Raw genomic sequence first — 26,994 nt, 5'->3', positions numbered from 1 at the left:
AAGTGACTGTCTTACTTAAGAGTGTCTATTTCAAGATATTCATTAATACTCTGATACTTACTCAAAAGTAAAGCTTCCCTTCCCACTGTTTGGGAGCTACTGTCTTCCAGAATGGGAATGTGGTGGCTTCTTTCTCTTTCTACTCACTCTACCTCCATGGCTTGCTTACTATGGCATTTGATCCTCCAGGACTGGCACTTAAGAGGGAGAAAGGGAAGGTGGAAACATGAAAGTTTCTTCCTTGGGAAAGCCCTGCTAGCAGATGCATGTCTATGCTGTGCTCTTCAATATTCTTAGCACTAAATTCCCCTCCAGTAGGAACTCTTTTGATGCCAGCGATGTTTCCCAGTTGCTGATCTATCTGCTCCTTCCATCATTTGGGTGGCCCACTCCATCCAGTCTCCTGCTCATGAAAATCCTTTTTCCTTCTAAGTTCTCCTCTGGAACAGGACTTGGAATGGTTTCAGACCTCTTCTTCCTGTCCTTTATGGCCAGTGTCTAGTCCAGGGAAAGCATTCCCATAGAAGCAGAAAGCAGAATGGTAGCTACCAGGGGCTGGGGGAGGGAGGAATGTGGAGACGTTAGTCAAGGGATATAAGTTTCAGTTATGCCAGACAAACCTGTTCTGGAGATGTAATGTACAACAACCTGACTATAGTTAACAGTACTGTATTGTGTACTTTAAGAGAGTAGATCTTAAGTATTCTCACCACAACCCCCCACCTCACCGCACACATACAAGGAAACTGTATGAAGGGATGGATACATTAATTAGCTTGATTGTGGTGATTCTTTCACAATGTATATTAGATCATCAAGTTGTAAACCTTAAATATATATATATGTGTGTGTGTGTGTGTGTGTGTGTGTGTGTGTGTATATATATAATTTCTAACTGTCAATTAGACTTCAGCAAAGCTGGAAGTAAAAAGTGTGCACGGGATCTGGGATCTCTGTTTTCCTACAGTGGCATGTGAATCTATATTAACTCAAAGTGAAGTGAAAGTGATAGTGAAAGTCATTTAGTTGTGTCTGGCTCTTTGCGACCCGTGGACTATACAGTCTGTGGAATTTTCCAGGCCAGAATACTGGAATGGGTAGCCTTTCCCTTCTCCAGGGGATCTTCCCAACCCAGGGATTGAACCCAGGTCTCCCGCATCGCAGGCAGATTCTTTACCACCTGAACCACAAGGGAAGCCCCATCTCAAAGTAAGAAGTTAAAAAATATATTGTTAAGTGAATGAGGAAAAGAACAACCTTGCATCCTTTGCTCACACTAAAAGGGAAGGCAGGGTATTCCTGTCACAAAAGTGATTAGCCTGTTTTTATCCTCTAAATTTTGTGGGTAGGAGTTATACTATTTTACCCCCTCTCTACATGCATAGGTCATGTAGTAAACTCTCTACATAGTACAGTGTAAACCTCTTTCACTGGAGGTGAGAAAAGGAGGAGAAAGAGGTTACTAGCTTACTCTATAGATATCATATTTCAAAAATCCGCAGTTTTATCCCCTCTCTCCTGTTCTCACCTAATCACCCTGATACTCTATTGTGAACGACTGACTTTTTTAAAGTAATTTCAGTAACTTTTGTTGAGAATGCAGAATCATTTAAACTAAACTTGGCATTATAGAAGCGTGTTTTCAAGAAGTGATATTTGGAAGCTGAATATGAGTAAGGTTTAGACAGACAGAGAAGAAGCAAGTATTGCAGGCCGAGGAACAGACCTGAGAGATCATCTGCGAAGTCCGAGGAGCTAACTGTGAGATAAGAAAATTCCAGAAGGAAGGTGAAGGTGGAAGGTGGGTCAGTCCTAAGGAGCCTGCAAGCCATTGTAAGAAGCTCTTTTCCTATTCCAAGAGCAAAGGGAAATCTATGAAGTATTTTATGCTGGAAAGTGACATATTCACATAGATATTTTGTAAGTTACTATGACTTCAGAGTGGAGGATGAATATGAGAGAATCAAGACTAAAGGCAGCAAGACAAATTCAAAGAGGGGAGAGCAGTTGTGTGAAATAATTGTGTCCTAAGCTGGGGATGTGGCAGTGGGGATGGGAAAGAGTGGAGCTTTTAAAATGTAGTAAGGGTTTCCCTGTCAGCTCAGAGAATTAAGAATCTGCTTTCAATGTAGGAGACCCAGATTTGATCCTTCAGTCAGAACAATTCCCTGGAGAAGGGAATAGCAACCCACTCCGATATTCTTGCCTAGAGAATTCCATGGACAGAGGAGCCTGGTGGGCTACAGTCCATGGGGTCACTGAGTGACAAGCACTTTTCAACACTTTGAGGAGCAATATCACTAGACCTGGGTAACTGGAGGTTTAAATGGGACTGATGAGAGGAATTAATCATGATTTCTGGATTCTTATTGGAAAAACTATCTAGATTATGTGGTCCAGATTTTAGAACAGCTAAGTTTGAAGTAACTTTTAGATTTCCACCACAATTCTTAGTTATTATCCTTATTTTACATATAAGAAAACTGAGGCCATAGATTTGTGTTTGGATCAGCATCTTAACCTAAATCTGACTTTCTTAATAACAGGATGTTATATGAAAATTAAGATTTATTATTATTATTATTAATACAGTCATGTAGTACTCAAGCATCATGATATTTGAGTAATTATTAAACATATACTACAAGAAGGGCATCATGATTATAATAATGGATAAAAATATTTAAAACACTAATAAAATTTAAATCACTCTTAAATTTAACCTTGCTTGTAAAAAAGAAATTGTGAGTGAAAGAAAATAAAAGTCCATGAGAGAAGGAGTAGAGAAGATGTGGGGTGAGCTGACCATGTTGCAGTTTAAGATAAGGTTGTTTGTGTTCAGATTTTCTTTGAGTATAATATCTTACTAAATCCCTCTGCTTCCATGATTACTAAAGGAAAGAATTGTTGTTGCCATTGGAGGTCTCTGATAACTTTCTCATTTGAGCTCCTGTCAGAAATGATATCATGTAGAAAGTAAAAGCAACATCAGTTTTAAGTATTTTATAAAAATTGTTGAAAATATTATTTAAGCGTACATTTAGGAGCCTTTAAAAGTAAAAGCTTTAGTGAATACTATGTTACTTCATGCTGTTTAAATAAAGCCACTTGGTTGATAACAATTTGCTCACATACCCCAATTTTAATCCTTACATCTAAAGCTATTTTGTACATTGAATACTTAGAGCACTCAAAGAAATTCCTTAAAGAGCAATTTAAAGAAGTTACTTTAAAATACTTAAAGAATTAATGATTTGTATGTCAATATGAAATCAGAAGAAGAACAAAGAAATACAATATTAGGCTCTAACACAACCCAAATATTGCCTTTCAAAGCTTAGAAGACCTCTCTTTTAATTCTGTAGAGGAGGTATAGGCATTCTTTCTAAACATGTCTGTGAATTTGGGGGCATATTGGCAGAGAGCAAACACTTAGACTTCTTACAGCAGTGCCTTTGTTCTCTGGGAGACAGGTTGCTATTCCAGTTACACTATTGTTTTGCTATAGAAAGACTGCTTTTTACATTTCCTGGTTTTCTATTATGGAAGCTTTCAGATGTACCTTTTCTTGCTGTTATTAAGGCAAAAATACCCATTATTTGGAGGTGGATTGGTAATGGTAGTAGAGGTTATTTTTGCATGAATTATTTAAGGTTCTCATGTTTAAAGCAACAGAGAACAATTATGCAGTTCTTAGGTATCAGACTGAAAAAACAGGCCAAAAGTGAATGAGAAAGATACAGCATCGCTAATCACCCTTATCATAATTGCAGTACATTTATTTTCCATATTAGCTCAGATAATTAAGACAATCATACTTAATTTTATAGTGAAACTCAGTGAAATTAGTTCCCACTCAGTTGTTTACTCCAGAATATCAACAGAGCATTATTAATGCCCTTTTAAATATACTGTCTTTATTTTAAAATGGCATTATATCTAGTGCTGGGCCAAAAAGATCATATAAGTCCTAAAGAGGGGGAAAAAAGTCAAATCAGGAGGACTGTTGTGTGTGGGCAGTGGTGTTAAAGCATTCTGTCACTTTTGTCACTGTGTGTGGGCAAACATCAGGGGAATGATTTTTTTTTTTTCTTATTCACAAAGAAAACTAAAATAATAAAGTGATTATATTAGACATGTGCATTAAGACATGTATATCGCAAATAGTCGGGCACAACATGAGCGACTAACACCTACTTATTTACTTATATTCAGTTAAGTTCAGTCGCTCAGTTGTGTCTGACTCTTTGCGACCCCATGGATTGCAGCTTGCCAGGCCTCCCTGTCCATCGCCAACTCCCAGAGTTTACTCACTCATGTCCATTGAGTCAGTGATGCCATCCAACCATCTTATCCTCTGTCGTTGCCTTCTCCTCCTGCCTTCAATCTTTCCCAGCATTAGGGTCTTTTCAGATAAGTCAGTTTTTCGCATCAGGTGGCCAAAGTATTGGAGATTCAGCTACAGCATAATTCCTTCCAATGAATATTCAGGACTGATTTCCTTTAGGATGGACTGGTTGTATCTCCTTACTGTCCAAGGAACCCTCAAGAGTCTTCTCCAACGCCACAGTTCAAAAGCATCAATTCTTTGGTGCTCAGCTTTCTTTATATGCCAACTCTCACATCCATACATGACTACTGGAAAAACCCTAAATGCCTTCAATATAAACTTCGTACCAGGAACTTTTGAAATGTGAGAACTTGAGTTACTCAGATAAAGACACTTTTTATATTTACCTTGGTTCAGGAAGTAAATCGAGCACATGTTATAAAATGGGGGGAAAAGACATATAAAAACACTAGATATACATTTTTAAGATTTCACTACTTGAAATTTGATAATTTACAGTCATCTATTGTCAAAGCTTTCCTATTTTTCTCAAAAGGTGAAAAGTGAAAGTTAGTTACTCAGGTGTGTCCAACTCTTTGGGATTCCATGGACTGTAGCCTGCTAAGCTCCTCTGTCCATGGAATTCTCTAGGCAAGAGTGCTGGAGTGGATTGCCATTTCCTCGTCCAGGGGATCTTCCCAAAACAGGAATTGAACCTGGGTCTCTTGCATTGCAGGCAGATTCTTGACCATTTTAGCCACAAACTACCTTCTTTCTCTTCCCTCTTTCCTTCTAGTATTATATTTTTCACTGTCCTTATCTATAAGTTTTCTAAACCCTTTACCTAAGTTACCATTACTGGAAAAATAAAACATATATTCTGTATTAAGGAGTCAGTAAGTGATATATCTAGATTCAGAAAGTAGTAGATAACATATCCTGCTGTTCTAATTTGGAAATTGATGGCATAGTTCTGTATGAAACCCACATGTTTCTCTGAGGAACTAGAGACACCTGAGAGCAAAGACCATCTGAAAACCGATAATACCTTCTATCTGGCCACTTTGCCTTCTAACGAGCTTCCAATGAAGATAACAATGGCAGGGTTTTTTTAAGGATTTTTTGATGACATTTTTTTTTCAAAGTCTTTATTGAATTTGTTGCAACATTGCATCATTATGTTTTGTTTTTTTGACCATGAGACATGTGAGATCTTAGCTCCCCAACCAGGAATTGAACCCACATCCCCTATATTGGAAGACCAAGTCTTAAACACTAGACCTCTAGGAAAGGCCCACAATTTTTAAAAATAAGCAAAAATATGAACAATCAGTTGGTATTTTCATAATATTACCTTATCATGTAAACATATATCTTTTTCTTTCTGGTGACTTTAAATATGAAGAGGTAGACTGAAAAAATAATAATTTATTTTAAGTTCAAATGTTGTCATATCTTTGTTTAAAGCTTTGTTATTCTCACTGTAGAAACAATACAAACAAGCATGATCCTCTGGTCTTCCACCTTATAACAGACTACAATTGACTACCAAAATCAGACATGCACACAATAGTGACAATAACAAAAAATAATAAGGGAAACAAATCTACAAAAAGATCAATTAAAAAAAATCAAAAGTAATTCGGTAGAGGTCCAATTGTTTTTGTAGGGGTAATAAGTTTAGAACACGTCAATAGCTCTTAAATACATGGCATATTGGGTGTTTGATATTTCAAAGATGAATTTAAGAGGGAGGCCATAATTATGGTTTGTAGCCTGTACTTAAGAAAAACTGACAATAAATAAAAGTTTCTAACCCAAATTCAAAACCAGAGGTATTAGTTTTCTATTGTTCCATAGCAAATTATCACAAATTTAGCAACTGAAAACACATTTTTAAATCTTCTTCTTATTATTATTTTGGACATGAGTCTGGGTACAGATTAGCTTAGTCTTCTGCTCATGGTCTGAAGATGTCTGCTTAGATTTCAGTCTCATAAAGCTCTGGGGTATCTTCCAAGCTCATTGATTATTGACAGAATTCAACTCCTTGTGGTTGTAGGACTGAAGTTCTCATTTTCTTGCATGCTATTGCCTGTGAACTGTGCTCAGTTCTTCGAGGTCACCTGTAGACTCTTGTCATAGAGCCTCCTCCATGGGCAGTTCACAACATGGTCATTTTCTTCTCAAGTAATATAAAACATTTCTCTTTACTTTATATTTCTCTATCTTCCTTAAGGGCTCATCTGATTAGGTTGGGCCCACGCAGCATCATTGCCATTTTGATTAATTCAGTATCACCTGATTAGTCTTTACTTACATTTGCAAAATTTCTGCTGCTATATGAAGAAATATAATTATAGAGTGATATCTTATATTCAAGCCCTATTCATATTCAAGGATAGGAAGTTATGCAGAGTGTGTGCACAAAGAAGTGAAAATCTTGGGTCCATCTTAGAATTTTTCCTACCATACTAGTTTTATCATTCCATTTATGATATAACTACAAGAGTCCAATTCACAGAGACAGAAAGTACAGTGATGGTTTTAAGGGGATGAAGAGAAGGAGGGATGGGAAGTTGTCATTTAATGAGTATGCTGCTGCTGCTAAGTCGCTTCAGTTGTGTCCGACTCTGTGTGACCCCATAGGCGGCAGCCCACCAGGCTCCCCCGTCCCTGGGATTCTCCAGGCAACAATACTGGAGTGGGTTGCCATTTCCTTCTCCAATGCATGAAAGTGAAGTTGCTCAGTCGTGTCTGACTCTTAGCAACCCCATGGACTGCAGCCTGCCAGGCTCCTTCATCCATGGGATTTTCCAGGCAAGAGTCCTGGAGTGGGGTGCCATTGCCTTCTCTGTTAATGAGTATAGAGTTCAAGTTTTATAAAATGATGAGTTTTGCAGATTGTATAACAATGTGAATGTACTTGACACTACTGACATGTATGCTTGAAAATGGTTAAGATGGTAGGTAAATTTGGTGTTATGTGTATTTTAGCACAATTAAAAAAAAAAAGAAGCAGCAGCAGCTTCAGTTTCTAGAAAGTTCAGAGAGGTGTAGCAGTTCTCTCTTTTTTGTTCTGCATTATCTGCCAAACACACACACATACACACAAAGCAATAAAAGAAGTGTGTCATGGGCAAGGAGGGCATTATAAAGACTATGGTTGATGACTTAGTTTTTTTTTTTTTTTTTTTTTTTTACCATGTAATTATTTTTAATGTCCAGAGTTTATAATTCGAGGGCCAGAGCTTTCTCTCAGACTCGAGCTGATAAGCTCTCAGTTGGCCTGTGAGGCCAGTAGGGGTACTTCTTCTTGTCTAATTTGGTTTCTGGGAAGACTTCATTCAAGTCCTCAATGGTCATCTGATCAAATGGAATTATGTTCCTCATCTTCTCCAGCTCTTTCTCATATTCCTGAATCTTGGTCTTTGAGAGAGTCAAAAACTCAGCACAACTTTTCACATCTTCTTTTTCTTCAGCATCCACCTGGGCAGTATATTTATCCTCTGGTATAGGAAACTTCAGGGCATTAAACTTCTTCTCAAAGTCATCCACCAAGCCAGCCTTTGCCACGTTGGCCTTGTAGTATGCCCAGTCTATGGCAGGTGGCTTCTCAGGCAGAGTAGCCAACCTGGAGGTTAGCATCTCGTTCCAGGACTTCAAGGAGTTAGCTGCGGCCTTCTGGTTTCGGGGGATAATCTCCCCGAAAGCTACCCAGTCAATGGTTTTTAGAGCAAGTTTCCGTCCAGCCATCTTGAGATCCTTCACCTACCCCGGGCGGCCCACCATGACTTAGTTCTTAAAATAGTTTGTGGATACTCAGAGAAAAGAAGAATGAGCATGACAAACTTGATAAGAAATAGAATTGTATAAGACAATTAGTTGCTGGCCAGAGGAGTTATGCAAACAAAAAGTGGATGTTTTCAAAGAAAGTTAAAGTGAGTATGTAAAAGCATTAAATTTAACAATTTTCCAATGCTAAATTGAATAAAATGTATTTTATGGTTTTTGAAGAAATATTGAAACTGATATAATGCATCTTGTGCTACTGTTGTCTAGGAGTCACTGCCATATGCTGTAGGTTATATATTCATGGAGGAATTGGAATGTGACTGCAGAATGTATAGTTAATGAATTCATAGTTATCATCTGTTTTCCTTATAAAAGGTTGTTTTACTATCACCTACAGCATGCAGAACAGTTATTTTTATTCAAGGAATCCATTGCACTAAAGAATCAATGATTGATATTTAAACACTTGTATGATTGAAACTAAAGCAAGGAACAAGTTTAATTTATCTTTGCATCTTTCTCTGTCTTGGCTTAGTGCCTTACACATAGTGATTGCTCAATAAAGTCTTGTGCTGCTGAATGTAAATATCCTCCCTTGAAACTTGTGTCTCTAAACTTTTCATCTTTAATTCACGTAAACTGCAAAAGATAGTGCTCAATCCCTGCTAGATAGCCAGTGTAACTTCTTACAGTTCTTTCCAAGCAATTTCTGCTGAAGTTTACATTCAATATAGAATACTTTTAATGAAATTGCAATTTTATAAAATAGAATTTTTATTAAAAGGACATGTATATTATTTGGAAAAAGAAAACTTAAATCTCCAAGATTTTAGGGAGAATCTCCCAGGCATTTAAAGATACCTTGACCTTTTTCACCACTTTTACTCATCTAATGAGAGTTAACTCAATTTTGAGTTGCTTAACAGTTCTCTTTTTAACTAAAATCCAGTAATTTTACATTTGAGGGTCTAATCCTGGTCATATTTTGCCAGCTGACCTGGAAGTGTGTGCTATATTGAAACTTTATACATATTATGTTTTCTAGTCTCTCTCTTGGTACACATCAATTATATATTGAGTTATTTCCCTAACACATGCTTATATCTTGAAAAGGTGAAGGCCATCATATAGCTAAACTATATTTAACCTAAACTATGACAACTAAACTTCAATGCAGATATGGCAATTCTTTCACCCATTGGTTTCCAGAGAGAGATCTAGGTTTTGAGAGTCTTGACCTTTGTACAATATGAGTGTGTACAGGGGGGTATTTAATTAATAAGAATATGAAATTATAACATAAAATTAGGCTTAGGGCTTCAAGGGGTCTGTGCAAGTGAGGGGCCCTGAGGTTTATCCTTTATTTTTGCTTTATGCTAAACCCACTTCTGCTTGTTTCTATGGGAAGATAGTGACTCAAAAGTTTGATTGTGATGGAAGTGTCAGATCTTTTCCTCTTCAGGATACACCTTGTTCTTGTCTAAATCCTCTTCTCAACTGGATTTTTTCTATCTCTACCCCACTTACTAGTTGTGGTATTCAGTTTAATATAACACAAATTAGGGCTTCACAGGTGGCACAGTGGCAAAGAATCCACCTGCCAATGCAGGAAACGCAAGAGATACCAGTACGATCCCTGGGTCAGGAAGATCCCCTGGAGAAGGAAATGGCAACCCACTCCAGTATTCTTTCCTGGAAAATTCCATGGACAGAGGAGCCTGGTGGGCTACAGTCCACGGGGTCACTGAGTCAGACTCGACTGAGCAAATGAGCACATACACATACTGACTAAATAGTTTCAGTCTTCTTTATGGCCCCTTTCTCTTGCTTATTTTCTACACGTTGAAGTATTTTGTTGTTGTTGTTCAGTCATTAAGTCATGTCACACTCTGTGACCCCATGGACTGCAGTACACCAGGCTCCTCTGTCCTGCACTGTCTCCTGGAGTTTGCTCAAATTCATGTCCATTGAGTTAGTGATGATATCTAACCATCTCATCCTTTGCCACTTCTTTCTCTTTTTGTCTTCAATCTTTCCCAGCATCAGGGTCTTTTCCAATGATTCGGCTCTCTGCATCAGGTGGCCAAAGTATTAGAGCTTCAGCTTCAGCATCAGCTCTTCCAATGAATATTCAGGGTTGATTTCCTTTAGGATTGACTGGTTTGATCTCCTTGCTGTCCAAGAGACTCTTAAGAGTCTTTTCCAGCACCACAATTTGAAAGCATCAATTCTTCAATGCTCAGCCTTCTTTATGGTCCAACTCTCATATCTGTACATGTCTACTTGTAAAACTGTAGCTTTGACTACAGGGACCTTTTGTTGGCAAAGTGATGTCTCTGCTTTTTAAATGTGCTGTCTAGGTTTGTCATAGCTTTCCTTCCAAAAAGCAAGCATCTTTCAATTTCATGACTGCAGTCACCATCTGCAGTGATTTTGGAGCTCAAGAAAATAACATCTGTCACTGCTCTCACTTTTTCCCTTATATTTGCCATGAAGTGATAGGATTGGATGCCATGATCTTCATATTGAACTATTTTAGAGATATTTTCCCCCTATCAATACAAAATATCACCCTAGAAACTCTCTTCCAGTCCCATGGTTGTAAATACTATGTATATGTTATGATTCTCAAACATACTTCTGCTCTGTCACTTGTCTGTAACTTCAGATTTAAACATGCAACTGCTTATGTCACATTTCATTTGATATAGAATATATATCTCACAATTTATATAATCAAAATAGAATCCTTAACACCTCTCTTGCCAGTGCCAAATAATTAGTTTTCAGTCTCCTTCACTTCAAATTATGGCACTAATGCCCAGTTAGGTAGTTGTCTAAGCCAAATATCAAAGGGTTATCCTTTATTTCTGTCTTTTCCTTACCTGTCACTCTACAAGCTATCAGTCAGCAACACTGATTTTTCTCATAAAATATACCTCTAATTGTATGTACTCTTAACCAGCTCTCTTATAAGCACCACAGTCCAAACAACAGGAGCTACCATCTTAGCTCCCTTACTGTTTCCAACTGCAACCCTTACAGTCCTTACTTTATACAACCATCCATATGGTTTAAACAGTTGAAATAAGTTACATGGTGTCATCACTCCATTACTTAATATTCCAATGTACCCATTGACTTAAAGTAAAATCAAATTTTGTACCCTTTGTAAAATAATTAAACCCTAAAGGATTTCATTCTGCTCATCATATCTGACACCAACTCTCTCACCTTCCTTAACCATGTTGTTCAAGCTATGTGGCACTCTTTCTATTCCTGCCCTAGGGACTTTGTAATAGCTATATAGTCTTTCTAAAATGTTTCTTCAATTTTACATGCATGGTTTCTCTAGTCAATTTAGGGCTCACCTAAAGTATCATCTCTCGAAGAGTCCTCATGAGCATCCAATCAAATGCAATTCTCTCCACACATCAGTCCCATCATATCACTTAGCTTTAATTCTCTGTAGAGGACCTGTCACAATTTGCTTTTATTTCTTTATGTTTGTTTACTATCTGATCACTCTAAACTCTGTGAAAACAGGGAGAGTATCTAGCTTAGAATCATCACATATCAAGCATTCTATCAATGTTTATTAAAAGAATTACTGCTGTGGAAAATCTTTAAGCATGGGCAGATGGCAAGATGAGAAAAAGATTAATGCTTTTTCTATTCTTGAAAAATCCTATTATTTTTATGAAAATATGTCCTGTACTTCAGTCCTGTTTAAATCCACTTTAGATAAGTCACTGTGGCTAAAGAGATAATTTGGAACTTTCGGTTTGATTAATCAATTGATACTGATATATTATTCAAAGTAAATACATATTTGAGTTACTGCTGAATAATTTGGAAAATATAGGTAGATTTTGATTAGAGGTAGGGAATTAATGAGTATTTTTTATTTTATTTCAGGACATTGCTATAAAATATGTAGTTACAGTTTAATGTAAATTTTCTCTTTTCTTAAAATCATGTTACATTGAAGAAGAATTGCTGTTATATGAATCAGAGGAACAGAAAAAATATTTTGTATGATTTTTTTGCACTCCATTCTTTGTGCTTGTTTCTATAGTAGGCTTCCAAATTGGAAAGGTAAGTAATTTATAATTGATATATGCTAAACTGTATGAACTCCTGAGAATACGCCATATTCTGTAAAGTTAGACAAAGCAAACCTTACACATCCTTGGGACATTAATTTACCTTGAACTTTTGTGGGAAAAACATTATTTTCCCATGAAAACAGGCAAATAAAAAATATTGTAATACATGACTCTTTTAAGATAAAATGTCACTCTTTGAAGAAATTTCTCCATTAACATTTTTTTGTTGTTATGATCTGTTATGATTTGTGTTATGATCCATACCTCCCTGACTGTGGAATTCCCCTCCTTTGCAGTAAGAAGTAGACAATTTGGTAGAAAAATACAGAAATCACTGGTCTGTAATACAAAATTATTTTTATAGTAGAATTTCATATTAACTGAAGGTATGAAGGTAAATGAGAAATAAATTGGTATTATTGCCAGATATTCTGAAATGCATGAAAGGAAATTTGTATAGGATTGGGAAGAATCAGATCTAGACCAACTTTCACTTTTTTTTTTTTTTTACTTTTTCAAAACTGCACACATTTAAACTATAAATAGCAACATACTTCGTCACCAGTTTTGTTATGTGGAGGCTTTCAGGTCAGAAACCTAAACTTGGAGTGTCCTACTATTTACTAGGTAGCAAAACTGGTTAATGGGATTTACGTCTCTGGGCCTCAGTTCCCTCATCTGTAAAGGGAAGGATTAGTTTGTATTCTCAGGTCTCCTTCAGAATTGACCTGCTGTGATTCTGTTTCCTTTTCTTTTCATTATGTCTCATTAAAAGTAAGTCTCGGCATTTTTAGATTTTCTGTATCTCTATTCAAAACCAGTCATTTCTGATTCTCTCTTCTGTTTCATGTCTGAAAAATGTTAATGTGGATTGATGGTCCTATCTTTATTCATGTATCCTATCTTCTTCAGAGACAAACAGTAGGTGATGAGAATTGTAATTGCTGGAATCAAAGAACCCCAGAATACCACTGAATCCACAATTATTCATTCCATAGAATATACTGATGAATAGAATAGAAGAGCTTGATATCTCTGTTTTTGTGGTTAGTAATGTACCGTAAACACTCCTCTCTTCCAGAGATACAGTGATCCTCATTTGTAAATGACATCAGGGAATGTGAAGCTCCTTTTAGAAGCTAAGAACTGATTGTCACTCTTGGTTATTGCAGCAGACAACTTTGATTGGAAAAGCTATCCTTGGACACAGTAGTGGCTCATCTCTAAGAACTAGGGAAAGAAGCCTTTTTGTGTTTATCTGTCCGCACTAATTCTTACTGACCTTTCATGTTGACACTGTTAAGTCACATTTCCAGATACTAGCCATTCTTACTTAAATGTGAGGACGATACTTCAGTCATAGCTTGAATCTTCTGAAGATCCTTTATGGGGAATGGGATTTGAAACTAGATAAGAGTCATATTAGCACATTATATTACAATAAAGTATCAATTTCATTGGAATATATAGTATGTTTAACCATCAAACGGGAAGCCAAGTCTCAGGGTTAAACTGAGGAAACATAATTAATTATAAATAATTTTATGTGAGGTTCATATGACAATTAATTAAAGAAGCAGATTATAGTAACAATAATGCACTTTAAGCTTTTGATGACTATTGCATGTTTAGTCACTTCAGTCATGTGTGAATCTTTGCAGCCCTATGGACTGTAGACTGCCAGGCTTCTCTGTCCATGGGATTCTCCAGGCAAGAATACTGGAATGGGTCGCCATGCCCTCCTCCATAGGATCTCTCCGACCCAGGGATCAAACCCACATCTCTTATGTCTTCTGTATTGGCAGGCGGGTTCTTTACCACTAGCACCACCTAGGAAACCCTTTGACAACTGTTATGTTACTATTATTAAATTATTGGAAGGAAATCATTTAAGGAAATGGGGAAGGCTTATTATAAGATATTTGACCCCCATTGCTGCCAGATGCTGATCATTCTGAATTCCTATCTATTTTCAAGTGTCTTGTGAATCTTTGTAGCTTCCCACAAAAACAACAGGTAACAACTTGTGTTGAGAAGAAAGGCGAAAAAAAAGAAAGAGTTTTTCCAGTTTCAGTCCGGGTCATCTATTTTCTTTTTTTTTTTTTGATTCCTTTCTAGTTTCAGGAGCTGGGGATATGGCTTCCCTTCAACCACACGAGTATCAGTTTGGGGGAATGTGGGAATGAAATTCTCCTAATGGCATTAACAAACCACAAATATTACATTACTTTGAAGTACTGAATACTACCTTCAAAAGTTATATGATTAGAGGTTCAAAATTTATATAGTCTTCAAGAATATGTGGGAGAGAATGTCCAGAAGCCATTTGATGTTAAAATTCATTGTGATATAGCAGCACTCCTGGAAAAAATGGAAGAATGTTTTTCAGGAGCTATTATATATAATAATTCATTGAACAAGAAATATATTAATAGTGATTCTGCCATTGTCTATTTAAAAGAGAGAATGTTAAGTAGAATAGAAAAATTGATAATTCAACAGAAAAACCAGCATGAAATTAAGAATTAGATTTTCTCTACATATCATATAGAGAGAATAAAATGAATGTGTTGGTTCTATACCTTGAATAATGCCAAGAGTACAAATGGACTACGGGTGATTATACAATTTAAAATGTATTCCCATGGTGCAATTTGTGTAGTGATTAAAATTTCATATATTTTAAAAGACTGTAGTCCAATTATGTGTATTTTATAGATCTCTTAAATAAAAAAGATATAATGGAAAGACATACTATTGGGTGTAGGCAGTATGATATAGTGCCAACTTGGACTATAATTAAACTTATATCTCTAGAAAATATCTATTACCTAATTATAACAAAAAAATTTAAAATCTTTTCCAAATCAAATATTGTGTGACAAAATATAACACCTGGGAATATTACTTTTATATAAGGTGTTTTCCAAAGAGCAGAAAGAAAAATAACCTTTAAGCTGATAATAGGGAATAATGATACTATTTAATATTTATTGAATGATCACATTATGCCAAGCACTGTGCTAAGTGCTTTACATTAAATTCTCCCTTTATCCTTCCAGTAACCTTACAGGATAGGTACTACTGTTATTTTATAGCTGTAAAATAGGCTTAGGAAGATTAAATGACTTGTTCAAGGTCACATAGTAGTAAGTGTTGGAGCAGGGCTTGACTCAGGTTCAGTCTCTTACTCTCTACACCCTTTTGCTTTTAACATACATATTTGGAACCTTATTTACAAGTGCTGAAAATAGCAGACATTTTAACTGTACATAAATAATTAAAATCAATAGAAGATTCTTATCTACAATGTATTAATAATTTGGAGTGAGAGCCTCAAGTTATTCCAGCTTACATGCTACTTAAAATCCTGGCATGTTAATCTTGATTGCATTTTGATACCTTTTGACCTTTAATATCTGTCAGTAGATCAAGTTTTATTTGATAAAATTACAGCCTACCTCTGTGTTCTACATAGAGATTCTCATTCATTAATAGTTAAAATTATTTTTTTCAGAACTCAATTCAAAAACACATGACAGTACTAATACAGTTTGCCAAGGTGGAGAGATTATCTTTGACCTGAGACAAAATAAACATTGTACCCCTGTGAAACCATGATTCTTTTTTCAGTTTAAAAATATCAAACTATAGTTAAGAATTTTGAAAGTCACAGGATTGTAGATTAAGGAATGTCACTTAAGCAAGGACTTAATCATTCTCCTATCCATCTCAAGTCAGAGGTAACTTGTTTGTCATTTATTTCCAAGTGTATTTTTACTAATGATCCTAAAGGGCTTTTGGAAGTTGTTGTTAGTTTGTTGTTTAGTCACTAAGTAGTGTCCAATTCTTTGGGACTCTATGGACTGTGGCCTGCAAGGCTCCTCTGTTCATGGGATTTACCAGGCAAGAATATTGGAGTGGGTTGTTATTTCATTCTTCAGGGAACCTTCCCTGGAAGTTTTTGTTTGTTTGTTTTCTGAAAGTTGGGAGGGCCCATGGGGCTTTTCTAAAGTAGTGAGTTTCTGCATATGAGACCATCATACTCAATAGCTTTTCCTCTGCCCCACAGCAAAGGAAACTAAGCTGAGACAACAAAAGTCATTTTATTGAAATAGACTTTGCTTGTAAAATGAATTCCCCTTTTCTTTCATAGCTCATAATGTTACTCCAAAGTAATTATATAAGATTAAGCTCTAGCTATCTTATAAAATATGGACTAAACCACAGCAAGGCTAGTTTGCCACATAGATGAAGCCAGGGATTGTACTGACAAACCATGTGGGCACCAAGTGTTTCAAAGTCATTAAAATTGTGTTCCATTTAGTTCTAAAGTTTATTTGGGCTAAACTAAGTCTTTAACCAAGGAGAGAAATCAATTTTCTTACAGGAAACTTCTTAGGACAAGAGACTAAAATCTCAAAAGAACAATAATGGTCACTTGAAGGAAAATATATTTTATGCCAGCTGGATAAATCAGAGAGGCTTCCCTGGTGGCTCAGTGATAAAGAATCTGCCTGCCAATGCAGGAGATGCAGGTTCCATTCCTGGGTTGGGAAGATCCCCTGGAGAAGGAAATAGCCAACCCACTCCAGTATTTACTTGGAAGTTCCCATGGACAGAGGAGCGTGGTGGGCTATACAGCTCAAGAGGTGACAAAAGAGTTGGACATGACTTGCGACTAAGCAACAACAACAAATATGGACAAGTCAGAAGAATAGTTTGCACATTGTCATAGTTATATAGTCAGTGACTGATTCTATTTTATATTCACAATCCTCAAAGTTTCAGAATTTCTGTGAAAGTTTAATTTGAAGTATTTGTAAAATAATGAGGGCTGTATTTCAAATAGAATCTAATGTAGTTTAAATGATTTTACTGTAAATTATGGAAAATTTTAATTTTTGAAACAAAAAATTGCTAGAAAGAATGATCCTACAATGTTTTATTATGCTGCATATATTTGCAGTTCTTTATCATAGAAAGAAAATGAAAATCATTTAAAACTTGACAATAATGCCAATTTATTTCTTCGACCACCAACAACTTGAACACATATCTATTCTGAATTTGAAATAAAAATGCTTTGAATATAGCTTATGAGCCTCTTTGTTTTGAGGGGGAAAGAACCACTAAAACAAACTGAAGAGAAAGGGGAGATAATAGAGGTTGGAAGCAACCTTTTGGCAAAGAGGAACAAGAACAGTGGAATAATTTAATTGCTCATCAGCTAATTATACGGTATTATAATGTTAATGTGTCTTCATCATGACAATGTAATAGGTATAGATTGAAGCATATGAAAAAGAAAGTGTTGATGCAGTAATTATAAGTAAGAGTGGAGCTGTTAGAGTAATTATAATGCTTCATCGGGTAATTAACGTATTGTTCAACTTGAAATGAGAAACAGTGAAAAAGTTAAATATTGAAGGACATGCCTTTGACACTCCAGAAATGTCTTTGAGCCTTTGCAGAGAGGAGAGTATTCTATGTTGATACAGTTATTTCCTGACTTCCTTTTCCATGATTTATTATTTTTCAGTTATGTGTGCTGCTAAAGAATACAGTAATTTGAGTGTGAAATGTTACTGGTGGTTAATTTTTTAATGTAATATGATTCATGTAGCTGCTATTTCTTTTTCACTTTTGTCTCATTTTGTATTCCGCAGGTCATTAAATAAGTAAAAACTTTAAAAATCAAACTAGCTCAAAATGAAATACTGTATGTGAACAATTCTATAAACTAAAGAAAGTGATAATTATTCTTTAACAGACCTGAGCAGTTTCTTCTGAGAAGTTTGGAGATTTTCCTTGTATTTTAATATCAGTGGGTAACCTGAGTTTTTTATTTTATTTTCTTAACTCATCAGCTCAGAGATATCCATTTACTGTAAAGTCCCTTGATTAGATTATAAAGAAAAAGAGCAACAAGTAAGCATTGACAACCAGTAGTGGGCAGGTACAATTTTGTGAGCTGTCTGCTAATTTTCTTTGAATAATAGCTCAATATCATCTATATCGGAGAAGGCAATGGAAACCCACTCCAGTACTCTTGCCTAGAAAATCCCGTGGCCAGAGGACCCTGGTAAGCTGCAGTCCATGGGGTCGCTCAGAGTCGTACACGACTGAGCGACTTCACTTTCACTTTTTACTTTCATGCATTGGAGAAGGAAATGGCAACCCACTCCAGTGTTTTTGCCTGGAGAATCCCAGGAATGGGGGAGCCTGGTGGGCTGCTGTCTCTGGGGTTGCACAGGGTCGGACATGACTGAAGCGACTTAGCAGCAACAGCATCTATATGCAAGACGCTGTTCTGAATAGTATATATATATATAATATTTAAATATTATAATGAATATATATATAGAATATTTTATAATTATATATATATGCCATCAATGTCTACCTTACTTCTTTTTCATTCATACATTTTGCAGCTGTGATAGCTACCAGAGCAGAGGTTAGTGAACTTGACCAAGATCACTTGTCTCAGTGGTAGAACTGGGGTTCGAACCCAAGTGGCTGGCATTGGACTGTAGCCCCTACACTACTCCCAGTTCTCAATTCAGGGGCTTGTTAGAAGATGCATGAAAAGTTTCTGTGTTCATAGTAGAGCAAGGGCGTTAGCCAAGATTTAAAGAGCTGAGGGTGAAGGATAAATTGAGTCTATTTAGGTAAAGGAGAAGGAAGCAATTAAATATGCAGTAGTTGAAGATGGCAAAGAGAAATCAATTTGGTTGCAGTGGAAGGTCATGAAGAGGAACCCTAGGGGAAACAAACAAACAAACTTTAGACTTAGTTTAGAGCTTAATCATAAACAGCTTGAAGGCCAACCTGAGAAATTCCTTAACTTATACTACTCAATGTATGTGGATTTCCCAAATGCTTACGATCAACACATATATGCTACCATGCTAGGTATGGAGGTGGATAGAGGACTATTAGCAGAGGAATTAGAAATAATGATGCATTAATACCTTAAGTTTTCAAATTAATAAAAAAAGAGCTAAATTTCTGGGACCATAATTCCTGCTGAAACTTCATTTTGTTATTTTGAGATAGCAGGCTGCCAAGCCATCACTATTAATACTTTCATAAATTTTCTATAAAGAGCTGTGATTTTCAATTTTGTTCTTATGAATGTTCACATCAGATTGTGCTAAGGGATAAATATATCACATAACTGATAAAAATAGACAAGCAATTTCTTTTTAAAATCAGTAGAAGAGAAAAAAAAAAGAAAAAAAATGATGCTATAATGTTTCAATTTACCAAATTATGGTATGTTACTTTTCATCAATAAAAATTAATGTAAACTATTAAAAATCAATGGGGGAAACAATGGAAACAGACAGACTTTATTTTCTTGGACTCCAAAATCACTGCAGGTAGTGACTGCAGCCATGAAATTAAAAGACTCTTATTCCTTGGAAGAAAAGCTATGACTGACCTAGACAGCATATTAAAAAGCAGAGACATTACTTTGTCAGCAAAGGCCCGTCTAGACAAAGCTATGATTTTTCCAGTAATCATGCATAGATGTGTGAGTGGGACTATAAAGAAAGCTGAGCACCTAAGAACTGATGCTTTTGAACTGTGGTGTTGGAGAAGACTCTTGAGAGTCGCTTGGACTGCAAAGGGATCCAACCAGTCCATCCTAAAGGAAATCTGTCCTGAATATTCATTGGAAGGACTGATACTGAAGCTGGAACTCCAATACTTTGGCACCTGATGCAAAGAACTGACTCATCGGAAAAGACTTTGATACTGGGAAAGATTGAAGGTGGGAGGAGAAGGGGACGACAGAGGATGAGATGGTTAGATGGCATCACCGACTCAATGGACAAGAGTTTGAGCAAGCTCTGGGAGTTGGTGATGGACAGAGAGGCCTGGCGTGCTACAGTCCATGAGGTCACAAAGATTTGGACACTACTGAGCGACTGAATTGATTAAAAATCAATGCACATTTTTTAAATTGGAATATAATGCACATTTTAAAGCAAGTAGAATTGGATCAAAGTACTCATTATCTAGGACAGTTCTAACTTTAAAAAAATGATTTGAACATTGGACTCTCAAATTTAAAAAATGCATTGGGTTGGCCAAAATTTAGAAAAACTTGAAGGAAGTTTTTCTCATCTAATATATATTGGAACTTGGGTTTCTCTGGTGGCTCAGTGGTAAAGAATCCACCCGCCAGTTCAGGAGCTGCAGGAGACATGAGTTCAATATCCTGGTCGTGAAGATCTCCTGAAAGAGGAAATGGCAACCCACTCCAGTATTCTTGTCTGGAGAATCCCATGAACAGAGGAGCCTGGCGGTTTATAATCCAGGATCACAAAGAGTAGGACATGATTGATCACACACAGTCAATATTTATATAACTGCATGCATTTTGAAGGTGTCTGCTTTCTTATTTTAATGATCTATTTACCTTCTTAAAATTTAGGAAAAAAAGCTGGACAATTAGACAGATTGGTTCACTTAAATTTGGTAGACTGTATACTAACAATTTCCACAGCATATCAGGAGTGTAAGATAGGTCTAAGGGTAAGGTGGGGTGTGTTTTGTTGTTCAGCATGTAGCTGAAATCTGGAGGCTATACTGGGAATGATATAGATTCTTTCTTTTAGGGGGCTTGTGGGTTGGCACCTCTATAGTAAAACAAGCACAGGTCTTAAAATCAATGATCCCAAGAACTGATTCAATTAGCCTCTCTGAATCTTATTTTCCATTTATGAGAGAGGTAATAATAATTTCTATCTTGCAGGGTTGTTGAAAAATTAAAAATACATATAAAATGGTTATCACGGAAGCTGGCACATGTTCATTGTTCAGTTAAAATTGGCTATGATTATTGCTATTCAGCTTAAAAGAGTTACTGAACAATGCTTTACACTATTTAATAAGAATTTCTGAAAAGTTTAAAACCAATCCATGAAATTATGTTGTGACTTTCTTTTAAAATATTAATTATGGTTGTTCTCAATCTGTAATGCAAGAGATACTACGCGTTAAAACAGCAAAATGTAGTCATGGAAAGTATCCTCCATTCAAGACCCTTCATGAAGAGTTGAAAATTGCAATTGTCAGAGGTTATTTTAATTAAGAAGGAACTAATGCTAGTTTTAACTCTTTGAAACAGGTTTTATATGTAATAATTCCAGTACAATGAGTATAAGTCAGTATCCTTCACAGCAAAGTTACAGTACACATAAACACACATATGACTTATAGAACACATCACATTGTGGTTTCTCATGTATTAGCCCACACACATGTACTGTAACACTTACTATTTTCCTATGCTAGGTGTTTCCTTTGCTCAACTGTAAATATCATGAAAGCAGACATTAAATTCTCTTATTTTTTTTTTATGCCTTGCAAAATCTACAATAGCATACTTGGAACATAGTAAGTATTTAATGCATATTTACTGAATAAGCAGATAAATGACCTTTCACATTTTTGGAGATGAGTCAATATTAGGAAAGATGTTGATCTTTTCAATTTACACAATTTACAAACTACCAGTTTGTCAGCACCATTGTTTCTTTCTCTAAACAAAACTTATATCACGATGGTAACAATGAACATAGTCATACGCATATTTATATTGTACTTAATTTTGCTTTCCCCCACTTCCTCTGACCATTTCCTGGAAGAAATATACATAACCAGTGAAAGAAGGAAAAAAAAATTTGAGAAAAGAACATTCAGTTTTTTTTTTCAAAAATAACTGAGAACACAACATATTTTTCTGTGCCTCTGATTTTTTATTTCAGTCTACACTTATCTGGGCGGTATTATCCACAAATATAACCAAATTGACCCTTTCCTGTATAAGTTTAACATTATGGTTTCTTTATAGGATGAAAGTGTCGGGGACCTTAACAATACAATTGTTCCCTTATTTACAGAGGAAGAAAAATATCCAGAAGAATATTTCTTCTTTTCCTTATATAACCGAAAGTGGGATCTAACTGTCACCCAATAAAGAGGCAATGTTCCTGGAAAGGAAAGTTTATTTTGGATGCTAGACAAAGTTGGGGGTTGGGGACAGCCCACACAGACTCCATACAGAAACAGTATAGTCAGTTCTGACAGTCATTTTGAAATTGGTCATCGGTGGTCTGACCAGCCTCATCTTGATTGTTCTGTTGTTGTTGTTCAGTCCCTAAGTCATGGTCAACTTTTTGTGACCCCATGAACTGCAGCACTCCAGGCCTCCCTGTCTCTCACTGTCTCCTGGAGTTTGCCCAAGTTCATGTCCCTTGAGTCCGTGATGCCATCCTACCATCTCATTCACTGCTGCTCTCTTCTCCTTTTGTCTTCAATCTTTCCCAGCATCAAGGTCTTTTCCAATGAGTCAGCTCTTTGCATCTGGTGGTCAAAGTATTGGAGCTTCAGGGTCAGCATCAGTCCTTACAATGAATATTTAGGGTTGACTTCCTTTAGGATTGACTGGTTTGATCTCCTTTCAGTCCAAGGGACTCTTCAGAGTCTTCTCCAGAACCACAGCTCGAAAACATTGATTCTTTGGCACTCAGCCTTCTTTATGGTCCAACTCTCATGTCCGTACATGACTACTGGAAAGACCATAGCTTTGACTATATGGACTTTTGTTGACAAAATGATGTCTTTGCTTTTTTGTTTTTAAGTCTTTCTGCTTTATGTTTTTTTTTCTTGATTAAATACAGTTAATCTTCAGTTCCACAGTCAGTTTGTTTCCGTTACTTGAGGCCAGTTCAGGAAATTGTGACAGCTTGTGTCATGGCTACAGTCTGATATCATGTAGTTAACTTTTTCCTCCTGCTAGGGGTTTTAGTATCTGTAAGACAGTCCACATGATATAGCTCAAAATATTGCCTACAACCCTTGAGAAGGAGCTAAAAGTCCTTGACTGTGCTTAATGTCGAAACTATTATTATTTTGTCTCCTTTGACTGTTTTCTTTTAATTCTGCCTGTTTTCATTTTTCTGCTTAAACTTACACTTTGGCCAAAATTTTTCCACAGACAAAAAGCAGGTCAAGATTGTATGGGGCAAGGACCATAGGGCCCTGCTTCGTTTCACTTCTGGAGGAATTTAAAAAAAATTGTGGGGGCTGCATGAGGAGCTCATAATAGTTTTGAGAACTGGAAAACTCAAACCAGAAGAAAAATAAAAGTCTCCGGTAGAGGTATTTTAGACAGACATCTTTTTGACCCCTTATTCTCTTGGCTTTTGTCATGTTCTTTGCTGATAAATCTGGGGCCTGAACCCTGGGAACCTGGTAAAGCTAGGGTTCATCTAGACATTTTAGTTACTGTAAAAGCCTAGAAGAGGCCTAAATGCAGGGTCATATTTTACTAAACTCAAAGCATTGTTTTTTTATCACTTAATTCAATTAATCACTGAAAAACTAATCAATAAGATTTACTTGTAATTTTTATATTATTATTTTATGAGGAAAATAATTCCCACCAAACCAATAATTCAAATATAATAGATAATATTCTAGGATAATGAATTGTATGTTTTGTTCATAAAAGGGAATATAAAATTTATCTCAACATTTTTTACGATGTGTCATGCATTTCTACATACATGAAAGAAAAGTTATCCCCCAATAGTATATTTCATCACTATTTTGAAAAACATATATTGAATATGATGAGTACTTTAAATATATGTATAATTAAATAACATTGATCAGTGCAAAGAAATAGAGGAAAACAACAGATTAGGAAAGACTAGAGATCTCTTCAAGAAAATTAGAGATACCAAAGGAACATTTCATGCAAAGATAGGCTCGATAAAGGACAGAAATGGTATGGACCTAACAGAGGCAGAAGATGTTAAGAAGAGGTGGCAAGAATACACAGAAGAACTGTAACAAAAAGATCTTCATGACCCAGATAATCACGATGATGTGATCACTCACCTAGAGCCAGACATCCTGGAATGTGAAGTCAAGTGGGCCTTAGAAAGCATCACTACGAACAAAGCTAGTGGAGGTGATGGAATTCCAGTTGAGCTATTTCAAATCCTCAAAGGTGATGCTGTGAAAGCGCTGCACTCGATATGCCAGCAAATCTGGAAAACTCAGCAGTGGCCACAGGACTGGAAAAGGTCAGTTTTCATTCCAATCCCAAAGAAAGGCAATGCCAAAGAATGCTCAAACTACCGCACAATTGCACTCATCTCACATGCTAGCAAAGTAATGCTCAAAATTCTCCAAGCCAGGCTTCAGCAATATGTGAACCATGAACTTCCAGATGTTCAAGCTGGTTTTAGAAAAGGCAGAGGAACCAGAGATCAAAATGCCAATATCCTCTGGATCATCGAAAAAGCAAGAGAGTTCCAGAAAAACATCTATTTCTGCTTTATTGACTATGCCAAAGCCTTTGACTGTGTGGATCACAATAAACTGTGGAAAATTCTGAAAGAGATGGGAATACCAGACCATCTGACCTGTCTCTTGAGAAACCTGTATGCAGGTCAGGAAGCAACAGTTAGAACTGGACATGGGACAACAGACTGGTTCCAAATAGGAAAAGGAGTACGTCAAGGCTGTATATTGTCATCTTGCTTATTTAACTTATATGCAGAGTACATCATGAGAAATGTTGGGCTGCAAGAAACACAAGCTGGAATCAGGATTGCCGGGAGAAATATCAATAACCTCAGATATGTGGATGACACCACCCTTATGGCAGAGAGTGAAGAAGAACTAAAGAGCCTCTTGATGAAGGTGAAGGAGGAGAGTGAAAAAGTTGGCTTAAAGCTCAACGTTCAGAAAACTAAGATCATGGCATCTGGTCCCATCACTCCATGGGAAATAGATGGGGAAACAGTGAAAACAGTGTCAGACTTTATTTTTGGTGGCTCCAGAATCACTGCTGATGGTGACTGCAGCCATGAAATTAAAAGACGCTTACTCCTTGGAAGGAAGGTTATGGCCAACCTAGATAGCATATTTAAAAGCAGAGACATTACTTTGCCAACAAAAGTCCGTCTAGTCAAGGCTATGGTTTTTCCAGTGGTCATGTATGGATGTGAGAGTTGGACGGTGAAGAAAGCTGAGCGCCGCAGAATTGATGCTTTTGAATTGTGGTGTTGGAGAAGACTCATGAGAGTCCCTTGGACTGCAAGGAGATCCAATCAATCCATCCTAAAAGAGATCAATCCTGGGTGTTCATTGGAAGGTCTGATGTTGAAGCTGAAACTCCAATACTTTGGGCACCTCATGCGAAGGGTTGACTCATTGGAAAAGACCCTAATGCTGGGTAGGATTGGGGGCGGGAGGAGAAGGGGACGACAGAGGATGAGATGGTTGGATGTCATGACCAACTCGATGAACATGGGTTTGGGTAGACTCCGGGAGTTAGGGATGGACAGGGTGGCCTGGTGTGCTGCAATTCATGGGGTCGCAAAAAGTCGGACATGACTGAGCGACTGAACTGAACTTTTCTGTAAGATAATTAAATGCAAAGAAATACAATAGCTGAAGTTTTCTAAGGTTTCTAATATTGTAAGAGTCCTTCTCCTGTTGTGGTGACCTTTGAACTAGTGTTTTGGGAAACATTTGATCTCATTTCCTGATGGCAATCTAAACTTCGTTGTTTGGGCTACATGTTTTTATCCAGATCAGAATTTCAAGTGGTTATATCAGTTCTATGAGAATTATCATGCTCCATGGAAAGGTTTACAATTTCCAGAGAATAATCTGCATATAAGAAATTTAGGTCAAAATGTGAAGATCTTACTGTTGTGAAGAGAATGCTAATTTTTATTTAGATATTAAACCTGTGACATTTTTCTGTATTCTTTTGTCAAAGAAAAAACCCAACGTGTCTCTTTTAATTCTAGTGGTACATAAAGAGATATGCAAACTCTTAGTGTAATGAAGAGTGGAATTAGTTAATTGTTATTTTGCATAATTAATTATCTGCGTATAGTTTGTAATAAATTTATAATACCTTTACACAAGTCATTTAAAACAAGGTTTTTTTGATGTTTTTGGTAGGCTATAATTACCTTTTCTTGCTAACTCTTATCCATTTGCTGCTCTCTTTAGGCCAGGCCTCATTTCCTATCTAATCTCTCACATAAATTCATTCTCATCTCTCAGATATGGTCATTCCCTGACATGGCAGGACTCTATGTTGTTCATAGGACTTAGAAACTTGAAGACAGGAAAGGCCAATTTTGGTGCCAACCTTTGCTTCTGCATTTGGCTAATCTTTTCCTAAATGAAACAGAACCTTTTACTGAAAACATAAAAGCTAAAACAGTAACAACAAAAAACAAACACTAAAGACATACAAGAAAAAATCTCAGTATCATTGATACTGATGGATGGATGATTGAAACAATTGTGAGTGAAAATGAAAATGAAAAGCATGATGGTTGAGTAAATTTCTCTTTTGTTGCCCCTCGTCCCTCTGCCCGGAAATAGCCACCAGAGTTTTCTTGATCATTTCTACTATGTACCTATTAAATAGCTATATCTCTCTTATCCCTCAGTTCAGTTTAGTCACACAGTCGTGTCCCACTCTTTGTGATCCCATGAACCGCAGCACACCAGGCTTCCCTGTCCATCACCAACTCCCGGAGTCATCCCAAACCCATGTCCATCGAGTCAGTGAGGCCATCCAAACCATCTCATCCTCTGTCGTCCCCTTCTCCTCCTGCCCTCAATCTTTCCCAGCATCAGGGTCTTTTCAAATGAGTCAGCTCTTCGCATCAGGTGGCCAAAATATTGGAGTTTCAGCTT

At 36.6% G+C, this 26,994-nt stretch overlaps 1 protein-coding gene and 1 pseudogene across 3 annotated transcripts in view; one reads left to right on the top strand and one right to left on the bottom strand.

The window, feature by feature from the left end:
- The window catches only part of ERBB4 (erb-b2 receptor tyrosine kinase 4), a 1,244,626-nt gene that overhangs the window by 539,448 nt on the left and 678,184 nt on the right, over positions 1–26,994 (top strand). The window lies entirely within an intron of this gene.
- Positions 7,509–8,778, bottom strand: LOC145542957 (ATP synthase peripheral stalk subunit d, mitochondrial pseudogene; annotated as a pseudogene). Its single transcript, XR_014080310.1, has one exon. The product of XR_014080310.1 is annotated as an ATP synthase peripheral stalk subunit d, mitochondrial pseudogene (transcript).

The sequence above is a fragment of the Giraffa tippelskirchi genome, chromosome 3 (genome assembly GCF_054371585.1).
Source record: "Giraffa tippelskirchi isolate mGirTip1 chromosome 3, T2T-mGirTip1v1.2.pri, whole genome shotgun sequence".
Lineage (NCBI taxonomy): Eukaryota > Metazoa > Chordata > Mammalia > Artiodactyla > Giraffidae > Giraffa > Giraffa tippelskirchi.
The sequence above is the reverse complement of the archived record's forward strand: the minus strand, read 5'-3'. Positions and strand labels throughout refer to the sequence as shown.